The sequence below is a fragment of the Crocodylus porosus genome, unplaced genomic scaffold (assembly GCF_001723895.1).
Source record: "Crocodylus porosus isolate Cpor-Errol unplaced genomic scaffold, CroPor_comp1, whole genome shotgun sequence".
Classification (NCBI taxonomy): Eukaryota; Metazoa; Chordata; order Crocodylia; family Crocodylidae; genus Crocodylus; species Crocodylus porosus.
In genome coordinates this window covers 116,414,823-116,423,335 of record NW_017728947.1, presented here as the reverse complement: position 1 = coordinate 116,423,335, position 8,513 = coordinate 116,414,823, and positions in this window count along the sequence as shown.

Sequence of the window (8,513 nt, the reverse complement as noted above, 5' to 3'; positions counted from 1 at the left end):
TGGACTTGCAGCCTCAGATGTATTCACAGGAGGTGCAAAGTCACTAGACTTCTCTCTTGCTCATGGGATTTCCATTGGCTGCAAACACCTGTTTCAGCCATCATTTACCTCTCCCTGCCTATCTGCCAGGACGAGGCATGCAAGCACTGGTGAGAATGCAGAGGGGAGGTGGTGTGCATGGGGGAAATGAGAAGACAAACAGCTGGGGGCAAGACCTGGAGGGAAGCAAAAGGATTGCAAATCACCTGCAGCGACAGGCCGACAACAGAGAGATGTTAGCACCCAGTTCAAATGATAAGGTCTGCTCTGTACAGAAGTTACACCCATTTAATGTAAAGTCTAATTCAAAAATAAATCTAAACCGGTACCCACACATATTTGCAAAGTGTAAATTAATTTCAGAGCAAGTTTGTGTGATGGAAGGGACCATCTTAGCATGTTTAACTCACTTCTTGGTTGCACAGGTAAGTAAGGCTTAACTTTTCCCAAAAGCAGCATCCTCAAGAAAAAGAAAAAGAGACAGGTGACACGCAGTTCAATATCAAGCTTGAAAGTATTCTTTCCATTATTAGGCTATCTGATTTTTTTTAGCATTTATCCCAGAGTTGAATCACTTCATTTCATCCTTGTTGCACACGTAAGCTGCATGTCACATACATAAACATGGAGAGTATAGTCTTAGGGAATTACACTGCATCGTGTTTACACACAGTTTTCATGCCAGAAAATACTGGCGTGATCTCCCCTTTCCCTAAGCAGCCAAACTGCATGTGGATGTGGTTTGAAAGAGCAGAGGGTGACTATCAAAAGGTGTCCTTTTTTCTGGTCGGTTCCATATTTTACTAGGTTTCAGGAGGCGGCCACTGCAGTGCAATGGCAACAGCTGCATTTAGATTGTGTTAACTTTTTTGGGCAATGTGGGCTTGCCTTGCTCCTGTTCTAATACTGTATAATTGAAACAAGGTTTATGGGAAAACACAAATTCTGATAACTCCTTTTTCTTAGATTTTTCACGGAAAAGCGGGAATTTGGGGAAAATGTGATTCAGCTTTTCACTTAAAAAACAATATATTATCTTAACATTTTTGAAAAATTCTTTGTGTGTAAAAATTGTTACTGTTTTTGTTCTAAATCAGTTTAAACTATTTCCTAGGGGAAGCCTGGCTAGTTTTAGCTGTAAAAAAATCCAACTAAATCCTTTTCTGACTAGCTCCAGTCGCTCCTGAACAATGTGTCTAGATGCAACTTTCCAATGCAAAAGGAAACACACATAGCGAAGGGTGCTTTCTAGTCCAGAAATGTTACTACAAGGAAGTATAGCCCTAAATAATATTCAATTGCATTATTTTATACTTTACCACAGCTACGTAACACAAGAAGGAATGCAACCACTGAAACAGATGGCAAAAAAAAGGCTTGTATAAATTAAGCTACAAAACGCAACTTAATGCTGCTTTTTGTATTTGTGTTTATAAGAAGTATTACGGCTCTAATACAGTGATTCTCAACCAAGGTTTCACAGCACTCTGGGGTGCCCGTGAGATGCTTTGAAACTGCAAGGTATGAGGAGATGAGCAGATAAACTCAGGATAAGCCTTGTCCCTGCCTGGCCAATCCTTCACCTCACTGGCCAGCATCTCTAAGCACTACAAGTAAGCAAGCACTGTAAGATGTACATTAATTTTGAAAATAGGATCCCATTCAATTCACAAAAATGGAGGGGGTGCCTTTTGTCCAAAAAGCTTGAGAACTGATCTAAAAAAAATTCAGGGAGCACTAGATTGCAACCATGGGCTGGTCCCCCCGTTGCATCAGAGACAATAACTAAACTAAATGATGCTGGGAAATGGCCATTCTGAGTCAAAAGACCCTTGAAGAATAAATATAGTGACACTTCGTGGTTTTGCTGCCAACCAGTTGCAGCCTGGTTAAAAACCAATCAGTGTCAGCAGAGTGAAAATTATGCAGCTTTGGAAGGGAATAATGCTCCCCAAATAAATCAGCTACCATCCAAAAGGAAATCCCATCTCTGGAGGAAGCAGAAATATGTATTGCCTTTGACTAATAATTGATTTTCAGTCTTTAGCAAGAACCTCAGGCAGTCAATAGCAGTAATAATGGCAGGAATTGAAGGGCTCACATTAAAGGAAAAAACAACAACAATCTTCTGCATATGAAACAAATTTAAATCCATGCACACACTGATTGCACCATGAAAATCTGCAGCACCTAAAGACATCCTTTGTATGTAAGTCAATATATTCCAGTAATTAAGAAGTAAGTCAGATCATAGTGCTGGATGTTATGCAATGGATAAGACATCTGGAGACGAAACCAGGGCAGAATACAACGTTCAATTGTGAGAGCTTTCAGAGAGTCTAATGAGGATAAATAGACCCTAAAGCTATTCAAACAGCAAACATTAAAGAGCCACAGCTATTCCAAGCCTTTGTGGCAACAAGAAAAGTATTAAATATATTTCCCCTAATTAAATATAATTCCCTTTTAAAAAATCTACTTAAATGGAGAATCTGATGAAGCAAACTGTCACCTGTGTAAATTCATGCCTCTGAACCAGCTAGTCTCCAACATGGTGCCACTCTGCCCTGCCTGACATCTGATGAACACCGGTACCTACCCTTTCTGCTTAAAATGGAAAGGGATCTTACTTCTATTGTTAGAATAATAAAAGTAATGGTTACAAAATGGAATCTTTTGTATCCTAGAAAAAAAGGCATTTTTTAAATACATCCATTGACACCAGTGACCATCGTCTTCAGAAATATCAAATGCAAACAAGAACATCTCCAGATCCCTCCAACACGAATACCCATCAGCAGAAAAAAATCAACATTCAGGGATGTTTCTAATTCAAAATAATGTCTTATTTCTGGAAAATTATTTGAATGTCAAATAAATGCTATTTATTCAGCAAACTGCAGATGTTTTGTATTAACATTCCTACTGAGACGTAGCTGAACTGCTCAAATAATATTAAGATGTGTACTCTATGATGGGTCTCATGTAACCCCATGCATTTGCATAGCCCTAGCCACACAGCCCTATTTACATGGTCTAACACAGAGGGACTCGCTACAAGAGCGATCATTATATATCAAAGTCAAAAAGGAGAAATGTAGATTAATCAAAAGCAGCTGCATAAGTAGAGCCTCCTGCAAAACACTACAGGTTAAATCCAGGGGAAAAGGTGGTCTTCCCTAATATATAATCAGGAACATCTCCCAAAGACAAAATAAGCTGCACAGTATTGATTGTATTGTGGAAATAGCTTACCTTTGGTCTGAAGTTTAGAGACTCCTGAAACCCCCAAGCTCAGCAGGAATTGATTTGAGATGAGACCCCTGTTAACAACATATAATTAGAGTTTAAAACTTGTTCTTCCAGCAAGTGCAAGCACGAATGCTGATCCTATTGCTAATCCATGACCTTGCCCTGTTAAAATGATGGGATTTCTGGGGATACTTAGATACAATTGGAAGCTTAGAGAGATTGTGCCATGAGAAGTTTAATGAAACTGTCCCCGTCATAGATGCCTCACACACATATGCCATAATCTGTGGAAGACTAAAACTAGCCGGACTAACTCATTGCTTCAGCTGGCGGTGCAAACCAAACACATTCAAACCTGGTTTCAAAAGAGAGCCAGATTTTTCATCCGCATCAAAATGTCAACATGCAAATTGGGAGAAAAGTTGGGAAATTAACAACTTTTCAAATGGATTTTTTCTGAAATATTAAGGCTCAGAAGGGTCAATGCTGAGATTGCAGCTGTCCAGAACAAAGCCCTGTGCAACATACTGCATCTATGTGGGCCAGCAGGCACCTTATCAGAGTTATAGCTTGTTCCTTCCCAGGGGCAGGGCTCCCGTGGCAGATGTTTGTCATCTTCCTCCTAAGAGGTCTCGCCACATGGCCAAGTACCCTGGCTGGGAAGCCCAGGCAGCTGCAGAAAATGAGGGCATGAGGCACCTCAAACCCAAGCTCAGGCAGACATGGATCAATAGTAGCCAACACAAAATGAAATTACTGTAAAAATAAATAAATAAATAAATAAATAAATAAAGAAGGATGATGGGGTCCCAGTGTGGGGGGAGAGGTCAGCAAAACCAGTGTTTTCTCACACAGAGACCTTCTACATGGGAAGCCTGGACTGGTTTTACCTGAAACAGGCATTTGCCAATCGCTGGAATGGTTAGATGCTGTTGACTAGTTAGGAAATAGAGGGCAGGCAGGGTCAAGCAAGGAATGAAAGTTGAGGTTTACAAGGGCCCTATTTCAGTTCCAGGAAATAGCTTTCTCCCTAGGCCTGGCCATACGGAGACTGAAGCTCTACTCAGCTTGCAGCCATTGCACCCCAATTGTACTCCATGCAGCAGTTCAACAGCAAAACCAGCATGGGATAGCTGTTTAATTGCCTCTTATTCATGCAATAAGATAGCTGAACCTCATGCACCATCTAGGTTTTACTTGAAACCTTTGAAGCAACATCTGCTTTATCATCTCAAACCAGAAAATCACTGGAGCGCATGCTGTAGCACTGCCTTGGGAGCTTTTAGTATGTGTGCATTGCAGACCCAACTCTATAGGCATGTAGGTATGTGCTTATAGGTAGGTCTCTGCAGAGGCTTTCCACACTGGCAGGCAATGCAACGGCATTAACCCCAGCACCTAACACTGCCAGGAAAGGAAATTCTGCTTTTCAAAATCATAGCAGTCCTCCATACACCAACAAAGAAACTACATCCTATTTCCCGGCTTTCGGTCTCCTCCAAACACCTACCTATACCCTAGAAATCTGTCTCTCAAGTCAACTGCTTGCTGGCCTTTTATTTAATGATCAAGTGCTTTGCAAGCTACCACCTGGGAGGCAACTAACTACTCTCAGGTGGGGTTAAACCAGCTTCCCCGTGACAGCACACAGCTCCAAATGGCCATGTTTTGCAGTCATTTGTTTTGCAGTCATTTTGGTTTCTGCTTTAACTAAGCTGTTCTTGTTCCCATGGAGTGCCCCATCCTGTAGGATCTTTAGGAAAGGGTTACAGCAAGCACACAAAGATACCTTGCTAAAAACAGGGGTCGTCAGCAAGTGCTTTACAAAAGAGTTAACAAGACCAGGTTAGGAACAAAATGCCATATTTAATGACAAATAGATACTGCATATTTCACAGGGCTATTCATCAAGTGACCCAAGGGGATGTGATAGCACCCAAGACATGAAATAATGAACAACTGAAACATGCCCTGGGGTATATGGAGGCTCAAGTGAGATTTTTTTTTTTTTTAATTACAAAGAAGGAACTCCAAGCCTCCTATTGGCAGCAGCCATATTGATGAAGATAAGATTAGTGTCACTAAGAAAAAAGAGCAGCTCAGAGTCAGAGTCTGAGAACCATTCCCATTCTGTTTTATTGCAATTAGTGTTCAAAGGGCAGGTGTAAGTCATGTTCTCAATATTTCTGAACTTGTTCAGAAGACACACCAGAAGACCTGGGATGCTGCTTTACTGGTCCTTTAAATTTGTTAAATTTTATTGGGGGTGGAACTTAGGCTATAAATGAGCTAGAACTTATTTATACCAGACCATTGAACAGTGAAGGAATAATTTACAAATAAGTGGCAATTATGACTTTCATAGGAACAGAGAAAAGATATATTGTTAAATTATATTTTTTAACCTTACCCAGTCTTTTGCGAACTAATATTTAAAGCTTGCGTTTCTAAAGTTATTTGGACAAGGGGTATCAAATTTTATGCAGTATCTACCTCACTCGCTATGATGCCATGAAGGCAAGCTAATGAAGACACTCACTACTAACTTCAGAGTTTACAAGGCCTGGCCAGAAAAAGCCCAACTTTTGTGTTGTTGGTATAGCTGGGATTCATCTCTTTAGATGAATCCCAGCAGACCTTGTGTTTAGGGGATTTATTGGCATTATGGCAAAGCCAAAGTCAAGTCCTTGGTGTTAACCAAGCAATAATGAGAACCTAAATCTTCTGCATTGTAGCTAACTATTTAGCTTTCTCAGCTGAACGTCATACCTGACATACAAGACCCCTTCTCAATACATTTTTTTCCTTTGAAAACAACATATTTTGGCAAACAATTTTGGTTTGGCAAGACAGCCTCTCTTACTCAACATTTTTTTGAGTCACTCAAGCATTCACTGGAGACTTTGGTACTCCGATTGATGGGCTTGCGCTCATAGCCAGAGCTCTCCAAGATAGCGTGAGGCTGTTACGTGAGGCTGTAAAAGTTAGGATGGGAGTCAGTCTGAACAAAAAAGGCCTCCTGCTACCACCCAAAGACTGTTAAGATTATACTAGGTTGTCAATTAATCTCAGTTAATGTGCGCAATTAATGCATTAATTGGTTCACGCAGTAATTTGTGTGTGTGTGTCTGTCTGTGTCTGCCCCTCACTCCCAAGCTACAGCTGCCCCAGCCCAGCTGCTGCCCCTCACTCCTGACCTACAGCGCCCTGCATCCTGCCAGGGCATGTGAGGACACCGCCTCCCCCCAAGCTCTATCCCTACACACACACGCACCCCTTCATGAATTCCCCCCACGCTCACACTCAACACGCACCCCACAACCACCTGCATACTTGCATCAATTTGAAGTTTTTCAGCGCATAATTTTGAGGTTTTAGTCATGCGATTAAAATCGTGATTCATTGCGACTAATTTTTTGAATCACGCAACTAATCGTGATCAAATGATTTCTTAAACATTTGACAGCCCTAGATTACACGTTAATGAGAGAAGTATCGGTCTGAAACTTCTTCTGCTCTGCTGGAGTGTGGCCTAATTGGTGAACTAAGTGATATGCTTTGGGGGGAAGGGAGGCATTAATCTGACACCGAGACGAGAAGGGTGTGCAGACTGAGGACCTTACCATCGTGTCTACCACCATCGTGTCTACCTTCTTCACTCTCTTGGGAGCACAGAGTCCATTGTGGTACCACTAGGCCTTTGTTTCCTGGACCGTGAAAGGACTCCTGACCAGCCCAGGCCCAAGAGAAGGACCCTCATGAAATTACTGCCTCCACTAACTTTGGCCAAGCTCCTAAGCTATACCAACAACACAAAAGTTGGGCTTTTTTATCACGTTTCCTAATGTCTCCTCTTCTTTTCCCAGCTTTATATCTTTTATTTCCTTTTCTTTTAATTTTTGGGACTTCTGTAAAGTAAGAGTCTGGCTGAGCTGATCAAGACTATACGTTCACAAAACTGCTGAGAGCCCTATACAAAAATGCAGCTAGAAACAAGGTCTTAAAGAGCTCAAAGCTGGTAAGAATTGGCTGGCTCTCAGAGTAGCTGTTAGGATCATGTTCATAATTTTCCTTGTCTCTCCTTTCTTTCCTCATTTGTCTGTTTTTATCTTATTCTTCAACACAGGCGAGCAGGGTCAGTCTCCAGTGACAGCATCAGCAGGAGTTCTGCTCCGTCTCAACTAACTTTCTCTTCTTTCCCCAGAAAGGGCAGTTATTACCATGTTCAATGCCATCTAAAAAGCCAGCAAACAAGGCTTTTATTTTTTTTTCTATGCAGGTTCTCTCCAGCTAGGGGGGAAGGGAATACTTTATGTTGCTAAAATTAAGTTCTTAATAACATTGCATTTCAAAGCTTCACCTGTATCTTGCTTTACTGCATCTTTAGTGCGAGGTTCAAAGATTTTAGCAATGGCATTTTGCCTGAGAATGAAGCAGGCCAATGCCTCTGGATTTGAAACCCCAAACCTTAACTGGTAAATATGGTCCAGTGCCAGGACCATGTGGCCACCTATGATGATCTGTACTTACTTAGCTTACTAAAGTTAGCACAAGAATACTTGCCCCAATAAGCACCATCCTTAGCAGGATACTGCTTCTTCATGCACCAAGGCGTGCCCTTCATTTTGCATGCTTGAATAGACCCTGAGCAACTCTGCAACCACCGTTGAGACACACATGCAGTTCTTTGAGACAGCATGAGAGGTCATCTCAAGGTATTGAAGACCTTATATTCCAGCAAGGTTGGTGCTCTTGGAAAGTCCACCCTCGGCCATTATGGGTCATCAGCAGGCTTTGACTTTAGGAATTGTTCCTCCATGTGAAGTCCTCCATCACAAAAGCAGTCCCCTGTTAAAGGGAAACTGGTGAGGGTTGATGAACCACTTGCTACAGTCAACAAGTCTGAGATTTACCAGCCTGAGAGTATCCCAAAGAATGACTCTTCAGCCATAACCCAGCATATTCCAGTATGCAGTCTTTCACACAAGGTTATCGGCATAAACCCAGTACCTTACTGAGGTGGCTATCTTCCATTTCAGGAGCCACCATGTGCAGAACAGATGCAGTGTTCCTCACCGTGGGCACATCTACATGTGGTTTTAGTGTGATGCAATAAACTGGCACAGTTTGCACCAGAGTTTATTGCTTCCAGGTACAGCGTTTACACGTAACCCAGGACTGCAACACATTGAGCCAGAGTGTTGCAGCCCCAGCTGGAAGGG